This window comes from Bactrocera oleae, chromosome Y, assembly GCF_042242935.1.
Source record: "Bactrocera oleae isolate idBacOlea1 chromosome Y, idBacOlea1, whole genome shotgun sequence".
In the NCBI taxonomy this organism is placed as follows: domain Eukaryota; kingdom Metazoa; phylum Arthropoda; class Insecta; order Diptera; family Tephritidae; genus Bactrocera; species Bactrocera oleae.
This window is the reverse complement of record NC_091542.1, coordinates 4,046,437-4,064,269: the sequence shown is the minus strand read 5'-3', so window position 1 is coordinate 4,064,269 and position 17,833 is coordinate 4,046,437. Positions and strand designations below refer to the sequence as shown.

The 17,833-nt window shown below is 34.3% G+C and overlaps 1 pseudogene; it reads left to right on the top strand.

The window, feature by feature from the left end:
* The first annotated feature begins 6,369 nt into the window (after positions 1 to 6,369).
* Positions 6,370 to 17,128, top strand: LOC138858286 (uncharacterized; annotated as a pseudogene).
* Positions 17,129 to 17,833: the final 705 nt, after the last annotated feature.

Here is a 17,833-nt window from a genome sequence, read left to right as displayed (position 1 = left end):
TTTTTTAAACTATTGATGCCTTTCCCTAATATGATCCTATATGCCAAATGACAGTCTTATATCTTATTGTGTAGCTTAGTTATGGCAATTTATTTGTTTTTGATTAATATACCAATACCAGTCGTCTTACGAAGACTTCCGAAAGACGTTGTCCTGTACACACGTCGTTAATTCGAAAGTTTCAAACATTCTTTAATAAGAAAATTATTATTCAAGAGTTATTTTAATATCTAACGTAATACATGTACACTTATCCAAATTCAACCGATCAGTAGCATGTGAGTACATACTATGTGTGTAAGTATGCATATACTGTATGAATGAAGTGAAATAAAAAAGCTATGTAAAATAAAAATATCCATCTATTACCACACTCCATGTATAAGCAGAAAACGTATATTATAGAGAAGGTTCAATTGCGGTACAGCGAGTGAATTATCAAAACCTAACAAGATTCTATTAGTGGATTTCACCACATCTGACCCGGAAGGAGAAATTTTAACAGTGGCGCGTAAACAGAGCTGAGAACTCAATGAAAATTATGCTCAGAGACTTGCTTTGATATTACAGCTACATGTTAGCCTTTTGGCAAATATTTTTATACGTTTATATGCAATCATATTTATTGATATGAATATCATTTTGTGAATTTTTATGAATGCATGCAAAACTGATAAGATTAAATTATGGAATTTCGAAATAATATTTATAGTCAATTTGGGCATTTAATAATTTTATTTAGTTTTTACCTAATATACATTCCTAATAAATATTTTGTATTATAATAATAGAGATTAAATGTATTACAATATATGTATTTATATGCACATCTTTTATCATATTAATCTTATATAGTCTTATGTATGTACGTATGTATTTGAGTGTACGCATTCAGAAATGATTTTATCACTTATCAATTCACTACATGTGCGCGCATTGATTTATATGTACACGCATATATCTATTTATACATAAAATTGCCGAACAAATAATGCATACACAACATTGTTCTACAAAAACAAAACAATATGTCAGCCAAATAGCCGAGGCCCAAATGTATAGTAAATTACACAAAAACAACATTTTCATTCATGAACGCAGGCGTACTTTCAACAAGCAACCTGGCTTCATTCATAAAAACACCCGTACATTTCCCCGAGCATGCGCTTGCCTACAAGCGTCTTTTCGCTACCATGGCAAAAGCTAAAACCCACAATACACAGAAAAAAGTTGCAACAAAGCTTTTGTCGATTTAAAATAATTTTCCGTGCCTCACAAAATTTTGCATCAATATGTATGCTTATTTATATAAACATACATATATACTTACGATGGTGGTAAGTTCATTATTGATCATTTATATATACTTTATATGGTCTCCGACGTTTCCTTCTGGGTGTTACAAACTTCGTGGCAAACTTAATATACCCTGTTCAGGGTATAAAAATAATAAATAATAGTTCAATAAAAGGGAATATATTTCAAATGGCATATCAATATTCCCATTTTGGCATACATATTATATTCTTTTCCATATTCGCTGGTTGGTTATGTTAAGAGAGCGTATGTGTACAGATTGACCGCTGTTATAAAAGCGAGAATTGTTATTTGTTTCTCTTGCGTGTGAGGTAAACTCCTTGATAAAATTTTACAAATGTTCGCTGTCGAACCTGAAAATTCTCGTTCTTCTAAGTTCTCTGATTTCTAGTCCAGTCATTATAGTAAGTTCACCTCGGAATTCAGATACCCAGCTGTAAGTCTGTAAATACTTGTATATTGACACCCTAAAAGTTGTCTCAAAACCTACATATGGTAGGGTGTACGCAACTATTAAATTTCAAGGTCAAAGGTCACAAAAATCGGTCTTTTGCGCTTTTTTTGTAAATATCTCATTTCCTATGGGTTTTTTGCTATTGGTATTTATTATCAATATTGTAGAATACGTTTTCGAGATAGAGGGCTTAGAGCGCGCGGTCACGGCATCACTTCAGGTCAACCGGTGCCTCCGGTCAAAAACGCGCCATACATAGCTGATGAACTATCGATAAATCAATGATTATAAATATTTGTCAATTTTTATTAACTATTATATTATATTTTTTCATTTTCTTCATGCCTTAAATCTTTATCTATTCAATAATACTGATCACCGTTTCCTAAAATTAAAAAATAATGAAGGGAAAAACTTAAATCTTACTATAATTATATTCCCATTAACACTAATGACATTTTAATTAGAAAATAATTGAGTGCATCTTCTTTAAAATCTGTAAATTTGTAAATAATAGGACAAGATATTGATTTACTCATCATTTTAATTGGGCGTACACTGTCTTACGAACAAGAAATTTTCTTTACAAAAGTTGGGATAGGCAATGTAAAAACGGAGATATACTCGACTAAAAGTTTTGATAATTATCTTCATTCCAAAACACATATTTTATTTGTGCACGCATTAAGTGGATGTGACACAACTTCTGCGCTTCGTAAAAAGGGAAAAAAAACATTTTTAAAAGTTTTTGAGAAACTGACCAATTTGGATGAACTAGCTGCAGCATTTGAGGAAGAAAATTGTTCGGCCCAGAGATTATTAGAGAGTGGAACTCAAACCTTATTGGCAGTCTATAATGCTCCGAAATCTGTGAAACGTCTCGATCATCTTCGTTATATGCATTACGTCAAGTCTACAAAACTTAATAAACCTGTGCAGCTTTCAAATATTCCACCAACAAGTGCAGCTGCTCATCAACATTTCGAACGTGTATATTATCAAGTTCAAACTTGGTTAGGGCATGATTTGGAACCCCAGGTATGGGGTTGGGCAATGCTAAACGATTTTCTGGAGCCTATCATGTCAATTTTACCACCTGCTCCAGAACATTTGCTAAATACAATTTTCTGCAACTGCAAGAGTGGTTGTGGTTCGCGATGCGGATGCAGGAAAGCGGGCTTGCAATGCTCTTTAGCTTGTGGCCAATGTAATGGGCAAGCTTGTCTCAATGCTCTACCATATCAGAGCGACATTAACAAAGATGGAACTTTTGACCCCGAAATCATGGAAGAACTTGAAACAAATGTCGTTGAAGACGATAATAAATACCAATAGCAAAAAACCCATAGGAAATGAGATATTTACAAAAAATCCGCAAAAAACCGATTTTTGTGACCTGTGACCTTGAAATTTAATAGTTGCGTACAGCCTACCATATGTAGGTTTTGAGACAACTTTTAGGGTGTCAATATACAAGTATTTACAGACTTACAGCTGGGTATCTGAATTCCGAGATTCTTACCTAATTTAAGCTTAAATGACTGGACTATTCTCTACAAACAAATTATAAGCGGATTTCACAAGAATTTTACCTCTGCGGAGCGCAAAATAGCAGAATTAAGCATTTTTAATGTTAAATGAGAAAAGTAATGCTAATTTCAAGGTTAAGAAATATACTCTTACAGATTTGTTTTTTTCAATGCGCAAACGACTTTGCGTATAATTTTAAGATATTCTGCATATACGGGGCGGCTCACGAATCGTGCTACAAAAATAAACCGTAATAAGTTTATTTTTAATCAATGCATTACATTTATTTTTTTTATTGTAAAAGAAATGACCGCCGTGCTTAACCACTCATATGCGACACCTAATTAGAAAGTTATTGCGGGCTGAAGGGTTGAAGTCGGAATTGCCTCAATTATCTATTTAATGGACTGCTTCAGTTCAGGGAGATTTCCGGGTTTGATTTTGTACTCCTCTTGCTTGACATAACCCCATAAGAAAAGACCAAGCGTTCGCAAATATATGCATATGTATAATTATATGTGAATGTAAACAAATATGAAAGTACCCATTATAATTGTTAATTTGTCTATATGCAACGTATGTATGTAAATATGTACACTCATTGTTTCATGGGAAATCAGAACCATACACACTCTTACAAACATACATCGCATATGGCAATTGCAAAATCAACCCATATTCATATACAACGTGGCATGCGTAAATGGAAACAAAGTCAACATGCCGTATGCATATATACGGGCAGATGTCTGTACAATAAATTCGAATATTTACATACGTATATTCTTTGCCAAAACCAAAGATGCAGATTTTTGTAGTTTTGTAGTACATAAGCGATTGTGGTACTTGAGCTAGTGGTATCAAAGAAAATAATTTCTATATATTTAAAAAAAACACGTGGGATGCAGAAAACAAGGCAGATAAGAGGGATTGAAGGAGTGATACTTAACCGGGGCTTACTGTATACACAAATCAGAGGAATATTGAATATTTTCTTTAAAAAGTTTCTTGAATTGTAAATCGAGGAAAGAAAAAGATGCGTGTAGGGAAAAGCATGTTCGGGGAGATGTAGGGGTATCTGTTTTTATTAATGAAACGAGGTAGCTTGTTAAAAGTACGCCTGCATTCATGAATAAAAGTGTTGCTGTTCCGTAATTTACTATAAATTTGGTATTCGCCTATTTGGATAACATATTGACTTGTAACGATTGTTGTTTTTGTAGAACAATCTTTGTAGTTTTTGCGGGTGACATATTTACATGTGTACGCATATACACATGTGGGTTTGTGTATGCACTATTTGTTCGGCAATTTTATGTTCGGCATTCATAAAAAGCGCAAAATGATATTCATATCAATAAATATCATTGCATATAAACGTATTAAAATACAAGCCAAAAGGCTAACATGCAGCTGTAATATTAAAGCAAGTCTCTGAGCATAATTTTCATTGAAATCTCAACTCTGTGTACGCGCCACTGTTAAAATTTCTCTTTCCGAGCCAGATAAAATTATTAAATGCCCAAATTGACTATAAATATTATTTCAAAATTCCATAATTTAATCTTATCAGTTTTGCATGCATTCATAAAAATTCACAAAATGATATTCATATCAATAAATATGATTGCATATAAACGTATAAAAATATTAGCCAAAAGCCTAATATGCAGCTGTAATATCAAAGCAAGTCTCTGAGCATAATTTTCATTGAGTTTTCAGCTCTGTTTACGCGCCACTGTTAAAATTTCTCCTTCCGGGTCAGATGTGGTGAAATCCACTAATAGAATCTTGTTAGGTTTTGACAATTCACTCGCTGTACCGCAATTGAACCTTCTATATAATATACACACGTTCTCTGTCAGAAATTGAAAAACTTTCTGATGTTCCCTCTAGAAGGAAAAGCTGACAACCCTGCAAACCCACAAAACACAGAAAAAAGTGACAAACGTGGCAACAAAGCCTTTGTAGATATAAAATATTTTTCGGTGGCTGGAAAAAATCTGCGTCAATACGTATGCATGTTCATATACCTATTATATAAACGTACATACAAGTATTTACAATAATTTGTTGGCAAAGCTGTTAGAGCGGTGACAATCGGCGAGCGTGCGCTTATTTTTTCGGCACATCTCGGATATAATATGTGCAGAGAAAATTTAATATACTGACGGCAAAACGCAAAAGCATACGTACGTCCATATTTGCATACATTGTTTGTACAAGCGATTTCCTATTTGAAAAGAAAAATTGAAGCAGGAATATGAAAGGCCGGAATGGCAACATGTAGCATAAATGTGAAATGACGGCGGCAAAACACCATTCAAGGCAAGTACATGAATTATTTTAAGAATTCCCCGACTGAAATTTTACGAATGTTCGCTGTCGAACCTGTCCTCCTCGTTCATTTACATTCTCTGCCTAATAGCACAAGCAGTCACCGGCATTCTTCCCTTCCGTACTTACCGCCCGTATCAAACCAAACTTATCAAAAGTTATGCCCGTAGTTGCAACGCAGTATACAGTTTATAAGTGTATACGACTGTGATTTTGAGTTATTTTAAGAATATTTCAAATATATTCAATTTCATTTTCTAATTACTACAAAATATCGAGATTCGCAAACCTGCGTTGCAAGAGATTGGTCTCTTACTCTTAGCTCGCTAGTTTCTACGCGGATATTCTACCGTACGGACTGTTGAAGCGGATGGTAGAAGCAGTGGTGACTGTTCATTTACATTGCGCTCTCATAAAATATGCCGTATCAGCTGATTCGGTCCACGATTTTGCGTCGGTGACTGTTTGTGCCATAAATATCAAAGCAATTACAGTCATGGTCATACAAATTAGTTGTATTTTCAACGTGGCTTAAATCTTGCTGCGTAATATCGATAATATACTGAAAAGCATTCAAACCTAGTGTCGAAAAGTACAAAAATGATATTTAGGCCACTAAATAAAAAATTTAAAAAGCCCCAGATTGATCTTGGCAATAAGAGTGAACTCAGAAAAGCAAAATTAGTAAGAATTTTGGAGCAAGAAGGAAACAATTAACTCTTAATTCAACAATGCAGATGCAGAATGCATCCACGATGCAGATTTCCCTTACCAAACCAAAAAAAACCGTCAAAAAATTGGCAATAGAAGATGCAAACATCAAAAGGTTTTCTTTCGACCTTCAGCAATGCTCGCCAACCCCATTTTTACCACACATTCATCAACATATTTTTATAATCGTCTACCGTAAAATTTCAATTTATCGTATCTATACGATGGGGACAGAAAAAAGGCCAATTGCTACACACGGCATGAAGCAATTGCCAGGCGTGGATCAAATGATATAGATTCTTGCATATATCGTATGGCAGTGGTTCTCAAAATTTTTTAATGACGGAACCCTTTTGGGAAGCAAAATACTTGATGGAACCCTACAATAAAACAATTGTTTTTATAAGTGTATTCTTTATTAATCAGCATAATAAAAGTAAAATGTAACAGTGACTAATTATTATTTACTTCACCACTTGGCAAGGACGATAATAAAAAACTTTAAAAAAGAAAAAATCTAACTAGTGCGAGGTATGAAACTGTTTTTTATTTTTCAACAATTGGTTGATATCAGGTTTGATGGAAGAAAGTTGGAGTCTCATATCAGCTTCGGCAGTCTATTGCGATATTTTAGTTTTGTGGCTGCATAAGTAGAAAATCCTGTTTCGCACAAATATGTAGTTGGGAACGGGAGAAGAATACCCAGAGCCATTTGGCCAAGCATTGCATATTCATCTTGGATTCTGCACCAAAAATCATTGAGAGGCGTCGTTTTGAATAGTGACTCCATACTTGTACCGGATGACATTTCTAAAAGAGATTCATATATCTCGTTTGACATGTTTTCAGGCTTTTCTAAATTAGGTAAAAAAGGATTATGAATCCATGAATTCACTTTAATTTTTGTATTGTGTTCTTCGGAAAATAACTTTCAAAAGATGCGCACAACGAACTGAGATAATTGACCAATTCTGCAAACATATCATCTTCGAACATTTCTAAGTCGTTTTCGCTTATATACTAACTGAGTAACGTGAAGCTTTCTATTTCTTTCTTACCAATGCAAATGATCCAAAAATCTAATTTTCTTTTAAAAGCAGTTATTTTATTATAGGCCTGAAACACTGGTACCTGTTTGCCTTGCAATGATAAATTCAATTCGTTAAGTTTTTGAAAGATATCCGCCATAAAAGACAATCGAAACAACCAATTTTTATCATACAAACGGACCTTCAAATTAAAAGAAGTATCTGCTGAAAGAGACATTTGTAACACGGCTCTGAGTTCAAATAGCCTTGTTAAAGTTTTACCCCGAGACAGCCATCGCACTTCTGTATGGAGCAGCAGTATTTTATGTTTGCTGCCATAATCTTCACACAATAATGAGAACAATCGGGATTGTAGTGGTCGTGATTTGATAAAATTAATTATTTTTACAGCTTCATCCATAACTAATTTTAGATTTGAAGGCATTTGCTTCATCGCAAGTGCTTGTCTATGCAGAATATAATGACTGGAACTACAATTAGGTGCTTCATTTTTCATTCGTGACACTGCTCCTGCTGTTTTACCTGTCATCACCTTGGCCCCATCTGTACAAATGTCAATACAATTGTTCCAACTGAGATTATTTTCTTCAAAGAATATATTTATTTTATTAAAAATTTCTTCCCCGGTAGTGTTTGTAAGCAGCGGTGAACACATAAGCATGTCTTCTTCAAAAGAACTTTTATATGAATATCTCACAATAACCAGCAGGATAGCCAAACCAGCGACATCAGTCGACTCGTCCTTTTGCAAGGCGAATCGCGTATTTTGTAGACGTGTAACTAGTTCTTGTTTGACGTAGCTTGCCAGATCATGGATTCGTCGTGAAACAGTATCGTTTGATAGCGGAACAGTAGATAGATGCTTTGCAGATTTTTCATCGAGCATACATTTTGTTATGTCTAATACACATGGTTTTATTAAATTCTCAGCGATAGTGTGCGCTTCACCTGCTTGTGCAATGCGATAGCTAACTAAATATGATGCCTCCGTGGTCTTTTCGATGATAGTTTGTGTTACATTCATCATATTTTTTTGACTTTCTAATAACTGATCTTTTTTGCGAACAAAAAATGCTTTATTCTTGTCTTTAGACTCGGGGTGTACAGTTTCTAAATGTCGGCGCAATTTGGCAGGTGCCATGGAACTATTAGGAAGCAGTTTACTACAGAGCATGCAGAGAGGTGAGCCGTTGGCATCAACAAATCCGAAACTGATATGAGATTCATCATACTTCCTTTTTTTCGTTTTTGAAACCGTCAAGCTTAACGTCGAGGCATCATCTTCTGGATCGGTGATGCTATATTCTCCGCGCGCACTGCTTTTGAACATTCAGCGTTATTAGAAGATGTTGTTGCAACACGTTTAACAACTTTACGCCAACGTTCCATTCTTCTTTATTTATAATGTTACACGTCAGGATAATGGGGTTTAAATAATGCACAATCGTTACTGCGTATAAGAGACTAAATTTAGCACCTACAGTGAAGAAATGTACCGATAAAACTGAGACAACAGAATACAGCAGGCAGTAAAACAATGAACACTAGTTTCTCGCTAGCGAGCTTGTAAGTAGGTAGTAACTTATCGCTCCGAACGCTAATCGTCAACTGACGACGCGCGACGCGCAATCGCCGCTTTTATACTTAGTCCTAGACTCGATCTCGAATATTCTCAAAAATACTCGAGTCGGCACCTTTGATAAACAAAAAGCCAAAATAAATTTAAAAATTGCGTTGAAAACAATATCGACTTTATCCTCTAAAAGTTAGAGGCGAAAGTCGCTTGTTAACAACTATAGCGCTAATTCAGAGGCGGCTTTTATCAAAGAAACTGCGCGCTCACAAGTATACTTTAAGTTTGCCGCTGGCGATAGGTATGACCAGTACGTTCGAAAAGTAGCGTCATCCGTAAAACATAATACAAAATATTTTTTATTTAATTGTAACAACAAAAATTGTGTATGTATTTGGGTAAAACTATGACACATTATAAGTTTTGTTGTCACATGGGGGAGGGTACGCGCATTCCACAGACCGGCAAACTTAGAGCGAACGGGTTGTACAAGTATAAAATTGTTGATACCAAACTTATGACATTTTGTACCAGCTATTGTAACACATGTTTGTACAAATACAAATAAAAAAATAAATAACGTTCACTGCGCGCAGCCGCGCAGCGACCAGAGAGAGGTGTTTTGATTTTTTTTCTAAATTCTTGTGGAACCCCGGCAGAGGTATCACGGAACCCTAGGGTTCCGCGGAACACACTTAGAGTATAGCTGTCGCGTGGTATAAATGTCTGATGAGTTTATCGGGAACCATAAAACACGTTATATTGAATAGTGACTCTTGTTCTGGACAATATTGTAATTCGTACATCGCTTGTGGAAGAACCCCCAGCATCAAAGTGATAGAACGCAGATCAAGAATATTTACAGATATAGCCGCGGGAAACTTAATTTTTTCCAAATATTTGCATTTAAAGTTGAAATTGTCATCTATTTAAATTACGTATTTTTCTGATTTAAAGTGAATTTTACATTTATTCTATTTTTGCCTTATATACATTTTCCGTCTATATATTGTACATAAAATAAAGTAATTTTAGTTACACTATTTATAACTCAAGAACCAATGAACCAATTTGAAAATTGGTGGGGAGATAGTTTACAGCAGAGAATGTTAATTATAGCGAAGGTCCAACCAGAGCACTTAGCAAAACGAGAAGGTGAAGGTTTGACAGCGGTGAATCTGTACACATACATCTCAATATGTTCAACCGGCGAATATATAACAAAATGTATGCCAAACAGGGAATATTGGTATATTATTTAAAATATATTCCCGTTTATTAAACTGTTATTTATTACCCTGAACAGGGTATATTAAGCTTGCCACGAAGTTTGTAAAACCCAGAAGGAAATGTAGAGACCCTACAAAATATATACATAAATTATCAGCATGATGAGCTGAGTTGATTTAGCCATGTCCGTCTGTCTGTATATATATACCACGAGAGGGATATAATGAAGTTGGCATCTCGTTGGCAACAAGTTTACGAACAAAACAGCGCATATTTGACTTAAATCGGATAAATGTACAGAAAGTTATCATCTTTTGAAAAATCATTAAAAAACGGAACTTTTTACTTGACCTAATATGTACATATGTACATACGGAGCGAAAATTGGTTTTATTTCTAAATCTATATATTATAAAATCTGTAGATTATAAAATTGTTTTAACATCTAGAGGCGGGCTACTCAGTTTTAAATTAAATTTCGAGTTAAAATTTTTTTGGACAAGAGTTGAGTTAGTCATGTTCGTCTGTCTGTCTGTTTGTCTATATATATACAAACTAGTCCCTCACCTTACCTTTCGGTAGAAAGTCAACTGGGGTCCACATATTCAGTACCTAGGTTCTTCAACACGTTTTATCCCGATACAATCATTGTCGCTTGATTTGAATAGTGGAAAGTGAAAGAATCAGATGGAATTTAAAATAGTAGGTAGAGATAGAATTTAATGTCTCTGGTGTGTTTAATGCTTGATTTATCACGCTTTTAGTAGTTTTTAACAGTAGTTTTATATAGGGATATTGTCACCCGATTTCACCTATTTTCGCACTGTCGATAGAGGGGCTAAAAACATTTGCTCTCAGTGAATTTAGTTATTATAGTTTTAGCGGTTTAGGAGATATGCACATTAAATAGATTAGGGGACGGGACCACGTTCTCTTTTTAAAAAAAACTTTAACTGCAGATGCCCCTTCCTAATGTGTTCCTGTACATTAAAATAACAGTCTTGTATCTTATTGTGGATCTTAGTTATGGCAATTTATATTGTTTTGGCGTTTTGTGCGCATGGCAGTGGATCGATTACGCCCATCTGCAATACCACCCGTCTTACGTTACCAAGAAACATGTGTAGTGACGGGCATTTCAACTCCCCTTCATTCTGATCAGTTATATATATATAGCCCTATATCTAACTCGATTAGTTTTAGGTGATAAAAACAACCGTTAAGTGAACAAAACTATTATACTCTGTAGCAACAGGCAATGCACACATGAATTGCAAACTAAATGTACCCGCAAAAATAATGTTATATCTCATAACACAAATAATAAAATTTTAATGCTCCTGAGCAATTGTAAAACAAATCAGGTTCTGTATTGGCCCTTCGAAGCCTAAAAAAGAGGTAACGAAAATATATGTAAAAGTAAGCCACAAATGCTAAAATGATATTAACAGAAAAATAAAATTAAATGTATTCTTTTGAAGAATTGAGAGATTTTAAAATTAAACTTCAAATACATTTTAATTGTAAAGTATTTGGTCGATATCGGTCTAGTAGTTCCTGAGGTGTGGGTTTTCACTGAAATGTGGGCGGTGCCACCCCCTTCATCCAATTTTGACTCCAGCCCCTATAAAGTCTTCTTGATTTAAAATTTATTGTCTCTGGCGTATTTATTTATTGATTTGTCGAGTTTTTTGTAGTTTGTTCCTTAAGTGCTTTAGGAGAAATGTACATTAAACCTCTTAGATTTCAGTTTTATATCTTGATTTATTTCTTAGTTATGGCCCTTTATAGTTTCGTTTAACGTTTTGTGGGCGTACCAAGTTTCATTAGAATATATCACTTTTGACTTAAGTTACAGCATCCACAGGCAAAAGGACAGGTAGACACAAATTTTAACTCGTCTCGTCATCTTGATCATTTATATATATTACATATTACTCCATATATATCTTAGTTAGATTCAGGTGATACAAACAACCGTTAGGTGTATAAAACTATTATATTGTTGCAAGAGTATAATTAAACAAGAATACTCCAACACAAACAGTGTGTTCTAAAATAAAACTACAAGAAAAAAATTCCAATATTTTATGGAAAGATGAAACAATGGTCATCATTCTGCGATCTTTTTACAAGTTTAGTACATAATTCTAAGCATTTTACTGAAGTAAAAAAGATTTTCCGACCGAAGACATCATTCGGTGGAAAAACTGGTAGTTTCACAACTAAAGGTAACACAAACAAATTACGAAGCTGCTTGGCAAATTCTTCAGGAAAGATATGAGAAGGCTACTATTTCAGCACAAGTTGACAGACTTCTTGATAAACCAACTGCAACTGGAGAGAGTGTAACAAGCATGAAGCAAGTTTTGGATACCAGCAAATGTCCTCATGCATTAAATGGGCTGAATTTAAATTTTCACGATGAACAAGCCATCATAGCTCGGATAGTACTTAAAAAAACGGCTTGTGTGGTTTTATGAAACCAAGTTAAAAGTGAACTTTTTTCACATTATAGACTTTTAACTAAAAATCGCTTCATCAATGATAATTTGATACATGGAAAATGAGAATGATAATCGGAAATGATAAAAGTAGACTAGGTCTCCAACTACAATAATATTTTTATTGAGCTCTGTGTCTTAGAGTACGAAATACATAATACTTTACAATTATTTAGATGATATACACATATTAAAAGGTTTCACTTTAAAACTGGAAACAATATTTTATAATCGTTGAGTCATTTTGATCCGTTTTTAAATATTTTTCAATTCCATCTTCATCCTGAGTTTTACAGATTATAAATGTAACCAATATTTTATGGTAACTAAAACTAAAAATAGCAAAATTGAGTATTTTCACTGTTAAATTATAGAAATAATACTAATTCCAATGTTAAGAAATGTACGTTTATTAATTATAGATATTTACTCATTTAAAAGTACAAGTATATATTAATTTATGTATATAATTACATGCTGACCCGGCGAACGTCATACTGCGTAACAGTCAATTAATGTCGTGTTACTTTTTAGCTGAACTAATTTAGGTTATGATAAACGTAATACAATGATACAAAATAAATATGAACATAGATAGATATATAAAAGTATTTTATTATGATCAACAAGACATACCGAAAGAGAATACAAATAAAAATGAAGTACTTCAAACACGTGTCCGAAAAAAAAGATTAAATTAAAGTATGTTGTGTAGCATGTGATGCACTCGGATTAAATCTGTTCATTCAAGCACCTTGTGGTAAACGACATTATTTGTTTTTTTGTCAGGAACAAATAAAGCAGATGGTTTACCGACACGTGAACATGAGAAAAACATGCATTTTCTAGATTGAGGCCACGCGTGAATCACATTGCTCATCAGTTTTCTTATCACCAAACGTGTTCCATTGCACAGTTTTGGTTGGTTTAATTTTCTAAGCATGATAACTACCGAACCAACCTTCAGTTGTAATACTTACTCTCTCTTTTCACTGTTGGGTTGTGAGCACAACGATTATCAATTTCCGTATCTGAATTGCCCATAAAATAAATTTGTAAAAAGTGGTGATCTGCATCAGGTAGTGGTAATAGTATTTTCCCAGTAAGTGCCGTTTCACATTGGGATTCAAAAGAGTCTGATGTTTTTCAAATTTTCTTTTGGTGTCGCTCTGGGCATTCACACGGTCAAAAAGAGTCCAGCAACTCGAGTCTAGTTTTTCTGCATTCCTTTTCACAAAATTTTCGTAAATATTTGTGCGGTTCGACTGCGCAACACTGCGTGCTGCGTATTTCCTTTGTATGTTAAGATGATGGTCACACATTTTGCTTGCAATGAATTACCATGAATATGGTAGAACAATATGCATAATACAAGTCTACCCGCTAAATAGTTTCAAAGAAATACTAAAGACGGGAATTCCCTAATCCACAAGAATGTATTGAATATCCGCTACTAATATTTTCAAGGCCAAATTTATAATAGGAATTTCCTAATCTTTAAGTATTAAAAACTCATAATTTCTTTACTCCGTATTAAAAATTCATAATTTCTTTACTCCATAATCTATATCTTAATTTTCTCCTTATTTACAATTTGTCATAATATTTCTATTATTCTATGCATACGTATTTGCATATTACATACAAAAATAGATAATAGAACTCAAATTTGCAATCGAATTCATTTGAAACCGAGCGCTCTTGCAACCATTCAAAGAATTTGAAAGTGAAAAGGAATGCTGAAAAGGGTAGCAGCGAGCTGTTACAAACAAGAACACAAAGCGTGCCACCCGAACACGAGTGGCACGGTCCCTTCGTCTTTCCTCGTCGTCCCCTCGCCCACAATAAACTGGTATGAGACTCTTTTGAGTCGCAATGTGAAACGGCACTAAGTGATAAATTTGTCCTTGTATCTGTAATTTTTGAAAATTTGTCCATTTATTATTTCTGAAATTCACTTGTATGTTTTAGTACAAACTTGAATATTACAAAAAAATATGCTGGTATAATAACTTGAAAGTGGATATGAAATTGTCCTGTATACCAGGACCAATTCTGGCAATTTAATTTGCCTCCAGCACAACATAATCCAGTAGATTCACCACTTCTTAAGGCCTTACAATATTTACAAATTATATTAATTTCCCAAATTGTTTCCGATTTGTCGGACAATAATCATTTGCAGGAACATAGTGGAATGTAAGAATTACAGGAGCACTGCGTCTGCGGATTCGCTCAATTTTATTATGTCACGCTTGCTGTTGTTGTGTGGGATGTGCACGAACTCGTTGAATTCTAAGCCTACCTCCTACATTGTCACTAACTAAAGAACGAAATTCTGACATAGTAATACGACTATTTTCTTGATCTGTCTCTCACTGGTCATCAGTGCGGTTAGCACCGTGAGGTAGCTCTTCGCACATTTGATTGACTGCGACGACTTAAGTTAGCAGTAAAGTGTCACTATTACGAAATAAGAGCACAATACTTGGTTACTATCACAAAGTATCACCAATGTAAAGAAAGTTCTAGCGCACGTAGCCACAAAGATATAAGGATGTAGATATCGTAATAGTTTTTTCCGTTTTCTAAAGTGCGACAGGATGGATTTATATATTAATTAAATGTTATGATTCCGTTCAGAAATTTAATTTGTGACAAAACTTAAGATTTATCAATCTTATAAAAAAAAAATCTGAGAGATTAATAACAGAAGTTAGCTAAAATTAAGTTTCTCCAAGCCGAACACTATTTGTGTACTATGTATTTTGTGACTATGCAATTTTGTATATTTTGACTTCGCGATTCACTTTGGTAAAGTTTCGGAACGCGACAATAGATCCTCCAACGCGCACGCAAATTTGAACTTTATGCAGCGGTAATAAATTAGAAATTGACTCACCATTTTATTTAGAAAGCCTTTGTATGGGAACTGGAAAAGGGCTGTTTTGCAATTACAATACATGAAATTTTCTCAACTAGATCTCCACAAACATTTCAAAACCAAGATAAGATAAACCCGTTCAGCTGTTCTCGAGTTTTAGCGAGCAATTCATTTTTATATACATATATAAATGTGTGCATCTATATACTTGTATAAGATAAATCCGTTTAGCTGTTCTCGAGTTTTAACGAGCAATTCATTTTTATATACATATATAGATGTGTGCATCTAAACAAATATGAAAGAACGCACACTGTTTGTATGTCTGTCGACCTACAACATATTTATGTATGTACATATGTACACTAATTGCTTCCTGCGAAATCTCACATTTTTTGCTTTCATGTCAAAAAATCAATGTGTCGAAGAACCGACGCGACGTCAAAGCGTCACAACATTGTGTTGTTTGTAGAAAATTCGAGCTATGTCGAATATAACAAACAAACGATCGCCGATTGTCACCACTTCCATTGCCGCTCTAACAGCTTTGCCAATAAACCATGGTAAATATAATATGTATGTTTATGTATGAGCATGCATTTATGTATATCGACGCAGATCTTTGTCACTTTTTTCTGTGTTTGCCGGGTTGGTATTTACATGTGTACTCATATGTGTACGTAGGTTTGTGTATGTATTATTTGTTCGCAAATGTCATAAGCACATATGTATGTACGAGCACAGCAGTGCGAGCACATGTTGTTAGTGATAAGTGGCGTGACGCGCGACATGCAAATGCAGACGAAAAAGTTTGAGACGATGTTATAAAAGTTTCACTTTCAAATCTATTTTTATACGAGCAGAACGTAAAAAAGCAGGAATATACAAACGTTAGATGATGTTTTCCATTTTCTGAAACAGCAGTTTCAAGCTTTAGAAGCAATAGCTAGCAACTAAATGCCGCTACAACGAGCATGTATTCCAAAAAGGAAAAGTAACAAGTGAAGAAAATATTGCAAAAAAATCTTCCATAATAAATTCTAATTTCCATATAGTTGGATTTACAGAGACATGGCTAAAACCTCACATTTTTAATAACGAGATCCCATCTGAAGATGTTTTTGTTCCAGGAACCGACTCATTTGAATTTAAATGTATTCGGACTTATCTGTATACATGCAGCATGCTTCTTTAATAAATAGTGCTACTTCGATGGCAAATAATGCAGATTCAATAATCGTATTAGGAGATTTCAATTTACCGTGTGCTTCGTGGAAAGCTTCCCATTACTATATCGTCCCGATTTGCACTCGGTCATGTTTTCATGAGTTTTTCGAAAAAATGTCTGAGTTGGGTCTGAACCAAATTAATTTGATTCCGAATAAATTTGGTAAATGCTTAGATTTAGTATACGTTGATACCTCTTTAAAGTGTTCCGTTATTCAGAGTAATCCTCTTGTTGTACCAGAGGACCCGTATCATCCTGCTTTGGAAATATCTGTCGAAATCAAGAGCAATGAACGCGATAATAATTATTAAATTTCGTGCTTCCGTACTTAGTTCAACTTTGCAAAAGCTAATTTTAAAAAGTAAAATCCAGAACTTTCTGTAATATCATGGCCTAATTATAATGATGATATTGAATTGAGTGTCTCTCATTTTAATAACATTATTACAAAATTATTTGAAAAGTATGTTCCAATAGCAATTGTTAACAAAAGTAAAAGTAGAAGTCCGTGGTCGTCGAAAGAGTTACATAAATTGAAAAACAGAAAAACTCGAGGCTTTAAACATTTAAAAAACCGGTTCACTTGTCGATGATTCTAAATATTCTGTATTGCGTCGACAATATTTTGACCTAAACAAAAAATGTTATACAAGGTATAATTCAAAAGTTCCAGGACTTTTTAAACAACGCGGCTTCTAGTGGCGCCATCTGTCTGAAATTGTTATCAATGGTGTATTCTTCAGTGTTGTCGTATAAAATTTATATAACAGCTGACTTGTATAACAGCGAGATATCGCGCTACATGTGACATTACATTTGTAGGAAAATGAGCATCGAACAAAGAGCCAACATTAAGTTTTGTTTTAAACTTGATAAAACTTTTACCAAAACTCACCAAATGATGAAGCAAGTTTATGGCGATGATTGTCTATCCCGTAGCCGTATTTACGAGTGGTTTAATCGTTTTCAAGAGGGACGGCAAGACTTGGAAGACGACGAACTTTCGGGCCGCCCAA